Source organism: Coenobita brevimanus, chromosome 82, assembly GCF_032717465.1.
Source record: "Coenobita brevimanus isolate Jiangsu-jjx chromosome 82, ASM3271746v2, whole genome shotgun sequence".
Taxonomy (NCBI): domain Eukaryota; kingdom Metazoa; phylum Arthropoda; class Malacostraca; order Decapoda; family Coenobitidae; genus Coenobita; species Coenobita brevimanus.
This window is the reverse complement of record NC_137035.1, coordinates 8,548,416-8,568,555: the sequence shown is the minus strand read 5'-3', so window position 1 is coordinate 8,568,555 and position 20,140 is coordinate 8,548,416. Positions and strand designations below refer to the sequence as shown.

At 42.3% G+C, this 20,140-nt stretch overlaps 1 pseudogene; it reads right to left on the bottom strand.

Annotated features, from left to right (window-relative positions):
* Positions 1 to 376: 376 nt before the first annotated feature.
* LOC145409679 (sialin-like) overlaps positions 377 to 20,140 on the bottom strand; it is a 72,877-nt pseudogene continuing 53,113 nt past the window's right edge.

Below are 20,140 nucleotides of genomic sequence, written 5' to 3'. Positions count from 1 at the left end.
GATGATTACAGCGCCATTCAAACTTCTGGGCGGTACCTCATCATGAACCTCTATACCACACACGCAAAACTTTCTTATGTCTGGGAGTATAAGTTACATATTGTATCCTAACATTGCCCGTGCTTTACTGCATGGGTGTGTGATATAAACTACGTATTGTACCACATTCGAACATTTGGTTTGGAAGATGCATTGACAAACGTAATAAAATATCTCTCACACGACAATGACCCACTATCCCATTTTCAAACTTCTTGGTGGCATTACAACCTCACTAATTCAACACATTCCTGCACGAAAGCACACTTCCGGGTACGAATGGGTTGGGTATGGGGAGGGGGAGGGAGACACTGTACATGATTGGGGCTTGGGTAACTCAAACTTTGGGTACATTTCGACTGTCGTCATTAGCACAAAGGTCAACGGTCATTGGGACAAAGGTCACTGGGTACAAAGGGTGCGAATCACAAAGGTCATTGCACTCAAGGTCATCGCCTGTGAAGCAAAAAATACTCTACTTCTCTCAATACCTTTTTGTCTTTTCTGTGGCATAACAAGAGAATAGGCTTTAATGTACGTCACACTTTGCTATTTTCTCTCTCTCTCTCTCTCTCTCTCTCTCTCTCTTGCAGACTGTCTCGCTATGACTAATGGGGGACGTAACACTCAGTCAGATGTCCAAAACATACCGGGATAAGACACTGAATCCAACGGGGAAAAGTATTGCCTCCACATCTTGTCAGACCACAAACCCAGACTAATGGATCTAATTCAGCCCTAAAGTGAAGTAACTGTAGACTGTATTCTGACTAACGTGAGAAGCTTCATCACATCTCTTCCTTAGCTACTCATTGCATATCAGATATTGGCTTTAACGTTACGCCAATTAAATCACTTTGATATTGATGTACTTGGCACCCATAGCATACCAGATGATCTTAGCAAGTAATGTGCTGAAAAAAATGGCTAAGGAAGAGGTGCCACGAAATCTCCAAAGCTTTTTGGAGAATGACCCCCTGGCTTAATTCATATAACGATTTCTTAGACCAGACACACGGCTGTATGAAGCTGTATGTGGCAGCCCCCGCAGTAATGGAAGAATGTGTTTTCCAGGGCAACAGCTGATACTTAAGAGCGAAACCTTGTGATGGTGTAGCAGTACCTTTAAAGGAATATTGATTACAATGATTCAAATCGTTGCTTTATTAAGAAAGTATTCTTTGTGATGTGAAAAAGTAAACTGATTTGTTTTTGGCTTGTCTTATTACATATACATTATATATTGTCAGAGTTCATGTGAATAAAAATTTAAACATATTTTATGCTTTATTTATTTATGCCTGTATATTCGTGTACTTTGCATATGTTGTAGTAATTATTATGAGATCAGAACAACTTTGCGTGGTTTTCAGGACATACTTCTTCCGCCCCACAGTAAAATACCTTCCCATAAGCTGATGCACAGATAACTCTAGTATGCTATTCCAGCCAACTCCAGCAAACTTTTATATAGTTTACGGTATCATACGAGCCCGATTGAATTAATGTATTATTATTAACCTTCTCAAGGTCGCGTTTTCTCTTTTATTTGATTCTGATAAACAGCAGATGATGTAATTCAGGTTATTCCTATAATCCTGAAATGGGAGAAATGGCGTTCCCCCGAGCTAGACCCTGTATTGGATCATATAGCCCCGCTAGGTTACAGGAGCGCGCTACCACTCCCGGCACGGCAGTCCCGGGCTAGGCTCGAACTCGCAATCCCCCGATTACGAGCTTGATGCTCTACCACTCAGCCATCGTGCCCCCTTATAATCCTGAAAGCGTCCGCGGACCATACGTAACTGTGATGTAATCCTGCAACTGCCAGGCTCATTTGACATAGATTAGTAAGTCGTTTGAGATTAGTTGCAATCGGATTGAAGAAGTACTCTAATTATGAGAGAGTCAAAACAGGCACTTCCTCCTATTTCATCATTTTTCTCATTGTAAGAAAGGTCTTGAAGGGAGCAGTAGAGATTTCCGTTTACAATGAAACATTCACCCTCAACCAAATGGGCCTAAACTGACCGTGAACTGAGGTAACTATGAGGTAACCATGCTGAGGCAGATATTCCCCCCATAGTTAGTTTCTTACTTTGTGAAGGAAACCTGACTTTACTGACCTAACTTCCCCGTGAAACCATTTTACTGTAGCCGTACCTTACTGAGGCAGGTACTTGTCCTCATGTGTTATACCCTTACGTTTAGAAAGAACCCTTTAACCAACTTAACCTGGCTGTCAAGTTATGTGGCTGTCCTAACGCTTCTGGAACAGATAATTCAGCCAAGTCTGTTATATTCTCATGCTATGATAGATGGTAGGGGGATGAATATAGTTTTGAATGGTGAGTTGCTTGAGGAGGTAGATTGTTTTAAATATCTAGGGTCACATGTTGCTGTGGATGGAAGAATAGATGCAGAAGTGAAGTTTAGAATAAATGAAGTAGGAAAGGTGCTGGAAGGAATGAAAAAAGTGTTTAAATGTCGTTCGCTTAGATTGGATGTAAAGAGAAGGCTGTATGAGGATGTTGTGATACCGACTGCGTTATATGGGGCTGAAACATGGAATTTGGGTGTAGCAGAAAGGAAAAGCTTGAATGTAATGGAGATGAGGTGTCTGAGGAGTATGTGTGGAGTGACGCCTATGGATCGGGTGCGAAATGATGAAGTGCGAAGAACTGGAGTTGTTCGGGAGATGGCTGGTAGAGTTGAGCAGAGGGTGTTGCGATGGTTTGGGCATATGGAGAGAATGGATAATGAGCGATTGGTGAAAAAGATAACTAGATCTGATGTGAGGTGTAAGGCTGAGAGGAAGACCACGAATAGGATGGATGGACAGTGTGAAGAAAGCGTTGGATGCGAGAGGGATGTCTGTTGAGCAAAGAAGAGTGGCTGTGCGTGACAGAAATAAATGGAGAGAAATTGTGAATGAATAAGTGATGACGCAGCCCTGAGGGGATATTCTCCCGCATTTGGTCTGATCAGCTAGTCAGGTCAGGTGCGGGTAAGGGGATGGGTCTGTTATGATGTGGCAGGGGTAAACCAGTTCTGCTGTTGTGCCCTGCTGCGGATGTCAGTGATTGCATTGCTCAGTTGACCCTTGTGCGGTGTGGTGTGGTGAGGATCTGTCCGTACTCCCCTTTGGGGCTAAGATGCGAATGAATGTGTTTGAATGGATGAGTAAATGGGGAGTGTGTCGTCCTGTCTCGGCTACCTCCCTTTCCTTGGGGGAAGCAGCCTAGGTATGTAGATAGATAGATAGATAAGTCTACTGCAGAGAGATAGTGGCGATATTCTTCCACAATGAACCTCTCAAATCCGACTTAATGGCCAAAATGACCGTGTATACTGACATAAACTATGACCTAGACCTTTTTGAACTAATGTTACTCGCCATATCGTTTATTTCCTCATATACTGTAAGGTTCGTATATTCCTTCGGAGATTACGTCATGCTTATATCACCTCATGGTCAGGTTAGGTGTGTTAGGTTACCCTTGAATGGTTTATCATTACATTTAGGAAATATGTAGGTTTAGCGCTACGGGTACTGTATAGCTTATCATGCAACATTTCACTAAGGAGGAGCATAAAGACCAGAGTGTAGGTTACACAGTTCGATTATATAAGGCAAACGACCATTCACCTGAATGACATAAAGTTTGTGAACAACAAACGACAACCACCACTGGGTTCCACAGTTTATCAGAGCAAGAAGGGATATGCCATGCAGACCGAACTTAATGAACCAAGCCTAACCAAACCTAAAATAACTGACATCTTCCACAGGCGTTCACTGACCTTGATGTGACTGGTGCTGGGTCATGTCAATGATATTCCAAGGCTGCACATCAGCCGTCATGAACACCAGGTACCCGATATTAGTCACCAGGTACACTGCCGCAGAGATGAACACCGTGTGCCAGGCACTTAGTGTTTGCTGCAGGGATCATTGTGAACTTGTGCTCAGTGATCCCTTTATATGTCTGGGGTTTAAATTTCATCCATTTCTTTTTTTTTTTTACGTGGTGGAACAGGGCCATGCTCAGAACTAGAAAGCTATTTCGTGGTTACATGAAATTCGACAAGTTTTGTTGTAGTGCCAAGCGAGGAATGAGTATACATGGTTACTAGTCAAGCTAACCTTCTAATCCAGCTATGCTTGCCCATACACTAAGCTGAAATAGATTAGAGATCTTTGACAGGTAAGAACAAAACCCTTATAATCATCCCTATCTGTCTTCATTAAACCGTCTTATCCTGTATAAAGTGGTGTGGTAGCAGCAGGAGTACTCTCATTGTCTTTGATGATAGCGCCGGTAATAGCCGGTGCCAACATGCCCGAAATAGTGGCTGCAGTATTGGTCACTCCCATAAGCGACCAGGCGAAGTTAGGCACCAGGTCCTGATGAGAACACATGTACCCAGAGTAGGCAGCGCCATTGAGACCCACAGCTATGCACAACACCATCATGGCTAGAATTGTGTCACAGTCAACAAAGCATATAGCGATCAGTCCAACCATCGGCCCATACAGTCCTGAATAAATAGTGTAGCTTTACAGTTCAGTCCCTCTCGTAACTAGGCTTTGCTTTAGCACAGCCTAGTTACGAGATATCCAGTTATAGGGAGCTATCCAGCAAGGACAAGAGACATGGAAAGACTCTGGACTCATCTCTCCGTGTTCTTGCTATCTATCTATCTATCTATAGCCCGACGCCCTAATCCCGCAAAGGGTGGCCGTAGACAAAACGCCTCCAAGTCACTCTGTCACCCACCATTCGACTACCCTCCCCCCAACTCACCCCCCCCTCCCTCATATACCTCTCAACTCCATCCCTCCACCTCATCCTCGGTCTACCCCTCCCTCTCCCTCCCTCCACCTCACCTACATACACCCTCTTAGTCAGTCTTTCATTCTCCATTCTCTCCACATGTCCAAACCACCTCAGTGTATTTCTCCAAATCTTTTCAACCACATCCACATCTACCCCACAACGTTCCTTCACTTCTTCATTCGTCAACCTGTCCCTCCACGTCACTCCACATGCTCCTCTCAAGTAACTCATTTCCACTGCTCTCACTCTTGACTTGTTCCCCTCTTGCAAGGTCCACGCCTCGCTTCCATACGTCAGGGTAGGGATCACAATACCATCATGCAGTGACTTCTTAACTTCCATACTCACCTCCCTATTTCTCATCACTGCTTTCAGTGTACCAACAACCTTTCTTCCCTGCTGTACCCTTTCACGTACTTCATCCCCCAAAGTTCCATCCTTACTCATCACACTACCCAAGTACTTGAATGCACTCACATTCTCCATATCCTCACCATCCAACCTCACTGCACACTCTGTGACTTCATTCCTCTCAAACACCATAACTTTACTTTTGTTTACATTAACTTTCAGCTTCCTCCTCCTACACACTGTCCCAAATTCATTCACCAAACCTTGCAACTCCCATTCATCTTCACTCAACAATACTGTATCATCAGCAAACAGCAGGGCAATCATCATCATCATCATCATCATCATCATAATCATCATCATCATCATCCGGACCTCCTTTCCCACCCTACGACAGGGTGAAGAGTGGCAACGTCCAGACAGCCTAAGTTTGCCCAATTCAAAGGGCCACGCTTCTGTTCTCTCATCATTCAAGCCCACGGAATCCTGGCTCCATCAGATAGACGAAGAAAAAATTTCACCACGTTCCGTAGCTCACACATACCTGTCTGATAGAATCAATCCGAAAGTGTCACGTTAAAAAGGGGTGCCAAATCTCTGATTATGCGCTTCTCCGCACAAAATTCATCCAGTCAGCACGGTCTCTTGTCTGTCCCTGAGCCTCAACAACTTTCATACCTCTTTTGCACACACACTCATCCACAATATACCTCCACCGTTTTTTTGGCGTACCTCGCCCCCTTCCTTTTTCAAATTCATTCAGATATACCTTTTTCACGCCTCTATTGTCATCCATTCTCTCCACATAACCAAATCATCTCAGTACACTCTGTTCGATTCTGGTGTCCACAGACTTCCTCACTCAGCATCTTTCACTCATCACATTATTCTGTATTCCACATAAATTTCTCAGTAATCCCATCTCCACTGCTCTTACTCTTGACTTTTCATTTCCATACCACACCATAATCTTACATCCGTATGCTAGAGATGGCACTAACATTTCTTCATGTAATCCTCGTGCAGCTGCAACAATCAAGTCTCTGTTTTAGTCAAGGCTTTCATAGGACCAGCTACTCTCTTTCCTTGTGTTACTCTACTTTCCACAGCTTTTGCACATTTTCCTCTCTTTTCTATCACTGTACCCAGTATTTGAACTCTCTTACCAATTCCAGTCTCTCCATTCCCTGCAGCATCACACTGGGAGTCACCTTCTCTCTCAATAACCATCACTATCCTCTTTTTTACATTAACTCTTAAGGCACGACGCTCACAGACATCTATAAAATTCTGCACCAGTCCACCGAGCTCTTGTCTGGTATTTGCAAGTAGCACTGCATCATCAGCATACAACAAATTTGAAATATTCCACCCAACACCATCCATTACCAACGCCATCCCTCTCTCCATTTTTCGTGTTTTTACTTCTCTTATCACCCCATACATATATATATTGAACAACCACTGGAACATCACACAACCTTGTCGTATGTCCACATTGGCCACGAACCAATCACATAGATGCCCATTTACCCCCCTTACACATGCTTCGCTACTATCATAAGAACTCTTGACGGCACCTAGCAGCTTACCATGTACACCATACATGCGCAAAACCTTCCACAGTCCTTCTCTGCTTACTTTGTCATATGCATTTCCCAAATCTATAAATGCCATAAACACCTTATGGTCCTTCTCACAAGCCTTCTCTGCCATTTGTATTTGATCCACACATCCTCTGCCACTCCTAAAGCCACCCTGTTCATCACTCAAAAGAACTTCTGATATCTCTCTTACTTTGTAATAATTCTTCCATATACCTTCCCTACAACACTAAGTAGACTTATGCCACGATAATTCCTGTACTCACTTCGCTCACCTTTACTTTTGTACGGGGGTACAATCACAGCCTTTTTCCACTCTGCTAGCACAGTTTCACTCATCCAAACCTTCTTACATATCTCCAACAAGCAGTTTATTCCTGTCTTTCTCTGGATACACCTTGTCAACCCCAGCTGCTTTCCCATTTTTCAGCCGCTTCACAGCGTTCACCACCTCTTCGAGTGTCACGTTACCTGGCACTGCATTCCTTCTCTGAACACCACCAAAACCAATCATGTTAATAATAATAATAATAATAATAATAATAATAACCAATCATGTTAATAATAATAACAATAATAATAATAATAATAATATAATAATAATAATAATAATAATAATAATAATAATAATAATATTATTATTATTATTATTATTATTATCATCATCATCATAATAGGAAAAGTGTATGGTAGGATACTTATTGACAGAGTTAGAGAAAGAACAGAGAAATTAGTTGGACAAGAACAGGGAGGCTTTAGGAAGGGAAGAGGTTGTGTAGATCAGATATTAATTCTTAGATCTTTAGTGGAGAAGTTTCTAGAGAAGGGAAAGAAGTTGTATGCGGCTTTCATGGATTTGGAGAAAGCATATGACAGGGTGGATAGACAAGGATTGTGGAAAGTGTAAAGAATATATGGAGTAGATGGGAAGTTGTTGAATGCTGTGAAGAGTATGTACGATGGTGCGAAGGCTGCAGTGCGTGTGGATGGTGAACTAAGTGAATTTTTCTCTTTGAAAGTTGGGTTGAAACAGGGATGTGTCATGTCTCCATGGTTGTTCAATCTGTACATGGATGGGGTAATAAAAGAGGTACACGGTAGGGTAGTGGATGTTGGAGTGGCCCTGGTGAGAGAGGATAGTGTTTGGAAACTCCCTGTACTGTTGTTTGCAGATGATACTGTGTTGTTGAGTGAAGACGAAGGGGAGCTGCAAGGCTTGGTGGATGAGTTTGGAAGAGTGTGTAAGAAACGGAATCTAAAGGTGAATTGAGGAAAGAGTAACGTGATGGTCTTTGAGAGGGGTGAAGTCAGTGAATGTACAGCGAGGTTGGATGGTGAGGAACTGAAAAATGTGAGTACGTTTAAGTACTTGGGTAGTGTGATGAGTAAGGATGGAGGTTTGGAGGGTGAAGTGCTTGAAAGGGTACAGCAGGGAAGAAAGGTTGCTGGTTCCTTGAAAGCAGTGATAAGAAACAGGGAAGTGTGCATGGAAGTGAAAAAGTTACTACATAACAGTATTGTGATACCAACTCTAACGTATGGAAGTGAAGCTTGGACGTTGTTGGAAGGACACAAGTCAAGAGTGAGAGCAGTGGAAATGAGTTATTTAAGAGGAGCCTGTGGAGTCACATGGAGAGACAGGCTGACGAATAAGGATATAAAGGAGCGTTGTGGTGTGGATGTGGATGTGATAGGAAGCGTTATGAGGAACACACTGAGGTGGTTTGGCCATGTGGAGAGGATGGAGGGTGAAAGACTGACGAAGAGAGTGTATGTGAGTGAGATGGAGGAGGGAAGAGGGAGCCGGAGGCCGAGGATGAGATGGAGGGATGGGGTGGAGAGGTATATGAGAGAGGGGGGTGTGAGTTGGGAGCAGGGCAGTGAAATGGCGAGGGACAGGGCGACTTGGAGGCGATTTGTTTGTGGCCACCCCAAACGGGATTGAGGCGTCTGGCAATAGATAGATAGATAGATCATTATCATCATCATAAAGCTCCTGATACTTTACACCTCGTAACGATAATTTGGTATTGCATAAAGAACAGGATATACGAAAATATTCAGGGATCTCATATTTGCTCCATCCCTCAAGACCATGTCACACAACAGGAAATGATCGTGCAAGTATGAAACAGAGCCAAGAGCAAGTAGCATACGAAGGTAAAGGAGGTCCTAAGTGTGTGATAAGGTTGGGTTAGGTCTCATGATGTCTCTCCTAAGATGAATAAAACTGTCCTTTGGTTACATAAATAAAAGAACGAGGCAAGTTGCATTGACCTATGACCATGGACAGCTTGCGTGCGAAGATGATGAAGGTGGTGGTTGTGGCCAGGAGTCGATCCACCACCTGACAGTAGACGACGCTGATTATCCACATCACCAAATACTGAACAGCTGACATGAACCCGCTCTGTGGGGTAAACAAAACGTTTAGTGGAGACTCATGCTTTGACCTACGGAGTACAGAAAGATACGATACTCATGAATAGATATAGGAAATATGGGAAGACAGGAGACCCGTGAGTGGGTTCAAAATGTATGCATGAGATGGAAGGACAGAAATGGTAAAGGTGAAAATGAAGTTGTGAGGTGAGATTTTCATTTACCCACAATGGTAAAGGTGAAAGATGGAGCTGTGAGGTGAGAAATTCATTTACCCACAATGGTATGGGTGGAGGGGGGAAGAGGGAGGGGGAGGCCGAGGATGAGATGGAGGGATGGGGTGGAGAGGTATATGAGAGAGGGGGGGGGTGAGTTGGGAGCAGGGCAGTGAAATGGCGGGGGACAGGACGACGTGGAGGCGATTTGTTTGTGGCCACCCCAAACGGGATTGAGGCGTCTGGCAATAGATAGATAGATAGATAGTATGGGTCAAAGATGGAGCTGTGAGGTGAGAAATTCATTTACCCACAATGGTATGGGTCAAAGATGAAGCTGTGAGGTGAGAAATTCCTTTATCTCCCCCCCCCCCCCGGCCAGGCTGCGGTAACTCATGGTAATTCACATTTGGTAACAATGTAGAACGGAAGTGTCAAATCGCTTCGTGGTCATTCCTCACATCTGCCAGAAAATTTTGGATGATTCCTTTACCCTTATAACTGTCAAAGGAGGGAATTTCCTTCCTCCTCCATCTGGAATTATTTTAAAATACTCTAGATTCTAGATTTATTCGCCTTGACTTAGAGGAATCTTTCAGTGTGTAATGGCAAGAAAGCCAGCAGTATTAAGAAATTTCTTACAAAGAGTTGGGATTTATAAAAAGAGATTTTGTACGACAGTTTTACGTTGCATGATAACCACCTGATGATGAAAATCCTGACCGCATTCTTAAAAATAAACAAAACAAAAAAGCCAAGAAGCATTTGGCCATGGAATACATAAACTCAAAAACCAACAACACAACAAAGAAGCAACTGTGGGATTATGGCCTTATCTGTTTATACAACCCTGCCAGGTTCACATTGCCCCTCGCCCTATTACCCCTAATTTACGAACCCTTGGTACAGAAAAACGGAAAGAAGGAAAAAAGAAAGAAAAAAATGAGAAGGAGGAGGAAGAGGAGGAGTAGGAGGAAGAAGAAGAAGAAGAAGAAGAAGAAGAAGAAGAAGAAGAGGAGGAGGAGGAGGAGGAGGAGGAAGAGAAGGAGGAAGAAGAGGAAGATGAGGAAGAGGAGGAGGAATAAGAGGATGAGGAGGAGGAAGAGAGGAGGAGGAGGAGGAAGAAGAATAAAAGAAGAGAAAAAAAGAACATGGTGAAGAAGAAGAAGAAAGGACGAAGAAAATGAAGAACAGGAAGATGAGAATGAAGAAGAGGAAGAAGAAGAAAAGGAGGAGGAGGAGGAGGAGGAGGAGGAGGAGGAGGAGGAGGAGGAGGAGGAGGAGGAGGAGGAAGAAGAAGAAGAAGAAGAAGAAGAAAGAAGAGGAGGAGGAAATGGAGGAGAAAAAAGGAGAGGAGGAAGAAGAAGATGAAGAGAAAAAAGAAAAAGAAAAGGAATAAGGAAGAAGAGGAAAAGGATGAAAGAGAATAATAATAATAATAACAATAATAATAATAATAAAAAGAAGAAGAAGAAGAAGAAGAAGAAGAAGAAGAAGAGTGAGTGAGTGGAAGAAGAGAAAGAAGAGAAATATAAAAAAAACGAAGAGGAGGAAGAAGAAGAGGAAACAGAAGAGCAAGAAGAAAAGGAAAAGGAAGAGCAAGAAGAGGAATAAGAAGAGGAAGAATAAGAATAAGAAGAGGAAGAAGAGGAAGAGGAAGAATAAGAATAAGAAGAGGAAGAAGAGGAAGAGGAAGAATAAGAATAAGAAGAGGAAGAAGAGGAAGAGGAAGAATAAGAATAAGAAGAGGAAGAAGAGGAAGAGGAAGAAGAGGAAGAAAATAGGAAGAGGGAGAACAATAGGAAGAGAAAGAAAAATAGGAGGAGGAAGGAGAGGAAGAGGAAGAAGAAAAGAGGGAAAAGATGACAAAGAGGGAGAAGACAACAAGGGAGAAGAAGTGGGATAAGAAGAGGGAGAAGAAGATGAAGAGGGAAAAGAAGAGGAAGACGAACAAGAAGAGGAAAACTGGCAGAAAGCACAGGTTTCATATCTGTCTCTTACACAGGGTGCTTTAGGTAATCATTTCTTAGCATGTCTCGAAAGTCTCCAATACCACAAAAAATACAGTCGAATTTACATGCAATTTCCTATTTTGACCTCTGAGTGAACAGGAACATAGGAGAAACAAACTATATCCAAGAGTCTAACCTGCTTGGGTATCGTACTCGGGTTATACTGAATGAGCCGATTATTTACACCACCAGTACATAAAAATATGGTCTATAACCTCTCATCTTCCTGCGTCACCACCCTGACTTACTAGCCTATCACCCTCTTCGTCATATACACTGTTAGATCTGAAGGTTTATTCAGATACAAACTCACCATCAACTCCCTGTTGTAACTTTTTTTTTTTTTTTTGTCATTTTTGTACATCGGGAGTGCAGATCCTTTCCTTGTCACCTGTTCTTCTTTGGGGAAAAAAATAAGAGATAAACAGAAAACTGAACATATGGTTATGTTCTGGAGCCCTTACTGCCTCTAGTAACCACAGTTCCAGTCTTGGTGGTCCATTTCCTTTATGCGTGACAGTATGCTTAAAAGGCAAATGAGTAGCAGAAGCATTTGTGCCATTATGGCAATATGCAATACGGTAGTCTAATACTCTAGTATCTGTTTTATGAGGAGTGTACTGGGATACTAAAGAAACATATAGAAGAAAGGAATACTGATAATGGACAGAAGTGGAGTTCACAATTTCCAAGACATAAAGTAATTACTAACCCCTTTGATGGGGCAGTGTGTGTTGTAGCAGTGTATGATGTAGTAATGTGCGGTATAAGAGTGCATGGTGTTCCAGTGTTGTTGTTGTTGAACTCTGGTTCCTCTGATGGAACAGATCTACCCACTGCAAGCAAGCAATTCTCAATATTGGGTTGTCTCATAGGTTCCTTACACCGATGATGCGTATGCTTCTTTTTGTGGCATTTTTGTTTTAATGCAAGGAAGAAGGAACCAAAGGCCAGGAGTCCATAAATTGTTCCCTCCAAGAAAAAAAATAAAATTACAAAGAGCCAAATTGAAAATCCGTTCATTTCAAGATACCTGGACACACTGCGTTTCAAAGATTGGAGATTAAAGGCGGCAGGAAATACAGACAGAGGGAAACAGTTCCAGAGTTGATCTGTTGCATACATGAAAAACTGGGAGTAACGGTTAACTCTTGCATTAGAGAACTGGACAGAAAAAAGATGTGAGTTTGTTGCTAGACGAGTGCCACGTTCCTGCCATAGTGGTGGAGGGATGCAAGCAAATAGCTCAGAGAAGCATTGTCCATTGACGTAGCGATAGAAAAGAAATGCAGATGCAGCAGTGTAGCGAAGAGGGGAGGTTGAAAGGAGCCAGTAAGGGGAGGAGAGTTAATAAAATATAAAGCCTTTGACTCCACCTTGTTGAGAGGAGCTGTATGTGGGGAGCCTCCCCACACATGAGAGTTGTACTTTACACAGGGACAAATAAAACCCGAGTATAAAGTCAATAACTGTGCCGGGTTAAAGAAGGCACAGAGTCCACTTAGCAAATCTAATCTTTGGGAAGCAGACTGTACAGGAGAGGCAATATGATCTTTCCAAGATAAATCCCGAGAGAATGAAACCCCAAGTATGTTTAAAGATGATGCAAGATTGAATTGCATAGTGTTAAATATTAGAGGGTACTCCTACAGAAGATTTTGTCAGGCTGAGAGATGTAAGAATTGAGTTTTGGAGGCATTAAAACCAACAAGATTACTTCTATCCCAATGAGAGATAATGCCGCGTGCCAATACCTACCTACATACCACAAGTATAATTCACCGAAAAACACAGTCAGAGTTTACCAAGTTTCCGCAGCCTACCCAATGTTGTTGCAACCATAACTTGTTTTTCTGTTTGTGCCAGACTGTTCTTATTTTGGTACTGTTATGTTTGTAATCTGTAGATAACGATATAGATGTGTTTTTGACCATATTTTTTGTATGTTTGCCTGTTTTGTTTGTTATGGTTATTAATAGTAATTTTTGATGAACTTTGCATGGGTTTTGTGGAACAAACTTAAAAGCGTTTAATAACGTAAAAATAAGACTGTAAACACACAGCATACACAATAAATGTAATGATAGTAATAATAATAATAATAATAATAATAATAATATTATTATTATTATTATTATTATTATTATTATTATTATTAACCTTTTTACTATCTATCTACCCAAATGAACTTTGCCTGCGTTTCGTGGCACAGAATGCTTTATGAAAACATAAAAGCAACATTGTAGACACACAGCATAAATAATAATGTAATCCTAATAACAATAAAACAGAATAATATCATTATTATCCTGATAACCCCTGTGTCTACCCAAATGAACATGCCTGTGTCTCGTGGCACAAAATGAAAATAAAAGTAACATTGTATCACACAGCATAAACAATAATGTAGTAATGACAATAATAATAATAATAATAATAATAATAATAATAGTAATAACAAAATAATAGTATTACTGTATTTCTCCAATAGGCCTCTACTTACAATGAACTTTGCCAGCTTCCTGTGGTACAAAATGCTTTTTAAAATATAAAAGTAACATTGTAATATACACAACATAAGAAACAATGATGAAAATAACACAGAATAATAGTATTCTTACCCACAATAACCCTCATTGTCAGGGGCATTGGCTAGCACAGCGGCAGCTGAGGAGTGGGGAACTTTTCTGAGGGTCGCGTTTTCTATTATTCTCGTCGTTCTCACCACACACCACCATGGGCAACCAATCAGAATGCGTGTTTTATCTCCTCTCACGTTCCCATTGGCTGACGCTCCGGCCACCTGGCCCTGACCAGCAACACGCGGATTAGAATGTCCTCCCCCCTCCCCCAAACAATCCCCCACTGAGCAACGGACCGTACGGGATGTTGGTATGTGCTGACTTCAGCTGAGCTACCAGACCTGGTGTCAATAAGACTGATGCGATGGTTTCTTTTCATAGGAATTTTTACCATACATACAGTACTATAATCAACTTTCATCCAAGCCTACATGATAAAGGAAGGGTTACTTTAGACGTATACCACAAAATCCGGGTTTCGCCAAGGGTAGTGCAATGGCAGGTTTTGACGTGCATCGCCGTGGAGAGCTAATCAGATAAAAAGTCTTTGACTCCACCTTGTTGGGAAGAGCTGTATGTGGGGAGCCTCCCCACACTTGAAAGTTGTACTCTACACAGGGGCAAATGGGCAAATAAAACCCATGTATTAAGTCAACAGCTGTACCGCGGTAAAGAAGGCACAGGGTCGACCTAGCACACCTAACCTCTGGGAAGCGGATCTTACAAGAGAGGTGATGTAATCTTTCCAAAATAAACAAAACCTCAAGTATGTTTGAAGATGATGCAGGATTGCGTTGCATATTGTTAAAAATTAGAGGGCTCTCCAGAAGCTTTTGTGAGGTTGAGAAATGTAGGAACTGGGTTTTTGAGGCATTAAAAACAACAATATTACTTTTACCCCAATCAGAGATATGACCCAAGTCGGACGTTAGGTCTTATCCCTTGTTTGTTGAAGTAACTGCCGAGATGGACACTGCAGATCGCGAATGGAAGGGTGCAGGGTTGAGTCATCAATGTATTCGTGGATAGGGTTAGATGTACAGCTTAAAACGTCATTGATGAACAAAATGAAACGAGTTGGTGATAGGACAGGGCCGTGAGGAACACACCACTATTGATAACTCTAGAAGAACGGTGGCTATCTACAACAGCAGCTATAGAAAGACCAGAATGGAAACTAGAGATGATAGCACGGATAGAAGGATAGAAACCATAAGACGGGAGTTTGGAAAATGCATAGATGTGCCAAACTCACTCGAAAGCCTTTGAGATGTTAACTGAAAAGGCAAAGTTTTCGCCAAAGTCCCGAAAGGAGGATGAGCAGGAGTCTGAAAGGTAGGTGAGAAGTTCGTTAGTGGAAAGTCCCTGGCGGAACCCATGCTGACGATCAGAAAGAAGGTTGTGACAGGAAAAGTGCTTCAATATATATATATATATATATATATATATATATATATATATATATATATATATATATATATATATATATATATATATATATATATATATATGGTAGCCCATACTGTTTGTAGAGTAAGAAGAGTGTTTCTTTTTGCTGCCCAAGGTCTTGCCCTGTAGCTGCCCTGAGTGCACAGAGTTAGGGGGTGCACGATGTTTTGACATCTTGAACAGTACATGGTCCTTGAAAGTGAGTCCGGTGTCATATGTCACTCCAAAGACCTTAGTGAAGGGTCGTGTGGCATATGTACAGTATATCATTATAATGATGTGAGGGGAGTACCTGTGTTCACACTTGCTTTTGGTGACGAATGTGGTGGTGGATATGGCTGGGGCATTTGTCAGCCATTTTTCTTTGAGTCAAGCCTGCAGTGTGTTAAGATAACACTGCTGCAATATATAGGTTGTCTGCACAGGTGTGTGATTGTAACGGTAATGTCCTCTGCATACAAGGCAATGTTTGCACGTGCTTAGCGTGTGGAAATACCATGCATGTACAGTTTGAGAGTGAATAAGAGAATGGAGCATTGTGGAGCTCCGTTAGGGAAATTTCGTGTTCTTGGTGACTTCTCCCGGAATGTAATATGTACTTATCTATCAGGTAAATTGTTAGCAAGCCATCATTTGGTGTTGTTCTCCATGTATGTGTTGTATATCTTCGTGATTAGCTTTCGTCGGGCGATGGCATCGAAGGCTTTACTAACATCTCTTCTTGTGAGACTGTGTTGTGCGGGTGTCACGGAGTTGATGCATCCAGTTCTTGTGTGAAATTAATCATAAAGTTTTTTGTGGTGTGTAATGCTCTTAGCCCGTGTAAAGATGCAAGAGGTAGTTCATTTACTTTGGACGCTGTTCTAAGCAGTGTTATGGCTCTGTATGAAGAAGGGTGTATTGGGTCCTTGTTTGGTTTAGGCAGTGATAATTGTTCCAAGTTTTCAGATGTGAGTGTGAGTAGTTGCTGATGTTTGTAAGGGCCTGGATACCCTGTTGTACTAAATGATTCAGCTTCAGGTTGTTGATTCCTTCCTTCTCTATGCCTGTTCATTCTTTGCCTTTTTGAAAACATTATATGTCTGTCCTGGGATGAAGGGTTTGCATTGTGATCGAGTAGAAAGGATTCCCTATGCTGAGAGGATTGTTTTGCAGAATCAGTGCATGTTGGTGTTAGGTGACATGTTTGCGCGGTGGTTCACGAATTTGCTTGCTTGTGCTTTATAGAATCGCATGTGTTGGGAGTTGGAGGTAATGATGGTTTGGGTCTTGGAGGTGCATGTTTGTGATTCAGTGATACTGTTAAGTATTTTACAGAGCAGAGTCAGGTGTGGTAGTGTGTGGAGGTGGCTGTATTTTATATGTCAGTATTATGTGTGGCAGTGTGTGGTATGATACGGTAATGTTTAGTGAGGCAGTGTGTGGTGTAGCAGTGTATGGTGAGGTAGTATATGGTGTGGAAGTGTATGGTGTGGTATTGTATGGTGTGGTAGTTTGTGGTATGGCTATGTGTGCTGTCGTTTATGTGTGGTTTGGTAGTGTGTGGTATGCTAATGTTTGTTGTAATAGGTACATTTAAGGTTCAAGTCCATGTTTTGAGTACCTAATACGTCCATACTGAAAGACTGATGGCACGTTAATGATATGTGTTTATTTCTCCAGCATGTAAACTTATAATAATAAAATCAAGTTAGTTTCACTGTGAGATTTAAAAGAAAATAACATTTGCTGGTGGGCCATTTTGTACAACGGGTTCGGTAAAATGGCCCTCACCTTTGGAGTATAATGACTTCCCATGGTTAGGAGATGATAGAACATCTAGAGACATATTTTTAAGACATAAAATTACATTTCCTTTGTTCCATGAAAAGAACTAAGTGACATGATTTTGATTCCGCCACACAAAACAACATAATCATAAAATTCAATGAATACTCATTAGAGTTTATAATACAAATTCCTGATCATTCTTATTTGTATAATTAAATGCAAAATAGTTATGCCTGTATCATACCTGGTGAATATTAGTAATTTTTCTTATTTTATGTAGAAAACTAATATGAATAGTCATGCTCAAAACTTGCTTCTTATTCCATGGTGAAAACTAAAATGAAAGATCATAAACAAAGGGCGCATTTAAGTAGGCCTACAAATTTCACACACAAATGCAACATCATCTTCATCAACTGCACAATCATCATGTACCCAAAATAGACAGATAGAACACTGAATACACCCTGTTGATGTTTTGCTGTATTTTTCGGTGCAGTAAAAGCAGTGTGTCGTCTTCATTATCGGACTCACTTGACTCATCTTGAGGTGTTGTCGAGACTCGTTTTCCATGTACTTTCTTCAGTGTAATTCTTGAACATTCTGCTTTCTTTGCCTTCTGATGCTGTTTTCTCATACTTGTAACTTGCAATACTTTGGTGATAGAAACTCCGTGTACAAACAGCTAGATAAGGAATTTATTACAAGCTCACAGTAAAATAGTCTGCCCTTCTCGGCTGCCTGATATCAACTGATGCAATAACGCCGTCTTCAGGCGTGGGAAAGCATGCTGACCTAGCAAATTTAGTGGGGGCATGTATGCATTGGGGGGGAACATATATACATCGGGGGTAGACATATTGTGGAGGGGGTACACTACTAATATTTACAATAACCAATCTGTAGAGAAAATCGAGGATAATCTCTATAGAAAGGAAAGATATACTATAGTTACACAGTAGAGATGGGAGTGTTGAGATGTATGACGTGCAGGGGTGGCTGGGCGTAGCTGGGCTGGGGCGGGGCTGGGCGGGGCGGGGCGGGGCGACGGGGCGGGGCGGGGCAGGGCGGGGCGGCGGTGGAGAGACAGCTGGGCGGAGAGGAGAAGAGACACTGCGATGAATCACCGGCAGGGAGTGGCGGTCTTAGGAGGCTCCGTAATGCAGACCAGATGCGGGCGACGGCGGAGGCCGGTGGTGGGTGGTGAGGGCAAATGTCGGCGCAAGGCAGGTGTAGAGCTGGTGAGTTGCAAATGCAGAGAATGGTGGTGGGCAGGCAGCGGGCAGACAGTGATAAGTGGCACCGTGGGGGCAGGAGCTATGATGAGTCCGGAACAGGTGCCGGGAACAGGTGCAACAGGTGCATAGGTTGGCGACGGTGACACGTGCGGTCAGGAACAAGGCGTATGGGTGCGGTTGTTTGAGAGGTGAGCACTGGTGAGAAAAATGGTACACTCGAAAAGCACAGCCAAGGTATGACACCACTAGAGGCATGGAGGAGGGGCGAGGCTGGCAGATGCGAGACGTCGTGTATCTTGTATCACTAAAAATCCAAGGAGGCGGTCAGAATGTGATGGTCCGAAACACCGCTGCTACCAAATGTAACTTGCTATACTTTGGTGATAGAAACTCCGTGTACAAACAGCTAGATAAGGAGTTTATTACAAGCTCACAGTAAAATAGTCTTCCCTTCTCGGCTGCCTGATATCAACTGATGCAATAACGCCGTCTTCAGGCGTGGGAAAGCATGCTGACCTAGCAAATTTAGTGGGGGCATGTATGCATTGGGGGGGGACATATACACATCGGGGGTAGACATATTGTGGAGAGGGTACATACTTAACCTTCCTCTTTGTCCCCTTTATTGCTTCAGCTCTTGTATTTCCATTTTGAGATTCAAGCAGTCATTGTTTGTGAGGGGAATATGTTGTGTATTCTGATACTGCCCTCAATGATATTCGTTTTGAATCGAGTGTTCGATTTGCCTTAGATGGGGGACTTATTTCAAAGGAAGAAATGTTGCCGGAAGTACTAGCAGTGGCAGGTGTTTTGTCAAAACCTGGTTGTGCTGTAGGCCTATTAGCACAGCATGTTGTGGCCTCAGCAGGTCTTTGGACATCATTTTGTTTCTTGGATATTACCATCTAACCTTTGAAGTTCATCTGGAAGTTCCTGTGTAGTTCTAACATTGACAGGGGGTGGTTATCTTTAGAACTAGGTTTACCTTGGCATGATACATCTGAAAGGAAAAAAATATTGATCTTCGAATATGTTCCAGTTGAGTAGGTAGATCCTCATTTTCCTAAAGCCATTTGCTGCATTTTAGACCGTTGCTGATTTGAGAGAGGCGTTTCCAAACGAAATGGATAGTTGAAACACTGTGACACACCTTCCAGGACGCTGTTTTAACCAACGCTCAACCTCTTGAATATAGTATGTAGAAGCATCTTCATGACTGCAACATCTAGAAGTTGCAGCTTGTGTGTGCACTGAGAGGAAGGACTCAATATATGTACACCATTATCTCTTGCAACATCCCTCGCAGCCAGGTTGTGAGTGTGAGTATAAGAACTTCTGGAAGCACCAGAAAACCTGATAAAATGTTGCATCCAATTTGTGAAGATATCGGTTTCATTCCATCCTGACTGGTGACATGCATACACTGAATCTACTGGAGCTCCAACCATTAGCTCAGCCTTTATCCTGATCTAGGCTACACGAAAAAGGGTAGTACAAACGCTCCTGTTGCTGACATACACATCTGTCGCCACAGAAACCCCACGCTCTGCTGATGTGCGGGAACCAACTTGCCTCCTACCTCGTAGAGCTATGATCTCTGACGGTCGAGGCTGAAGAGTCATTATACCAGTCTCATCAACACTGTATATTTTGTCAG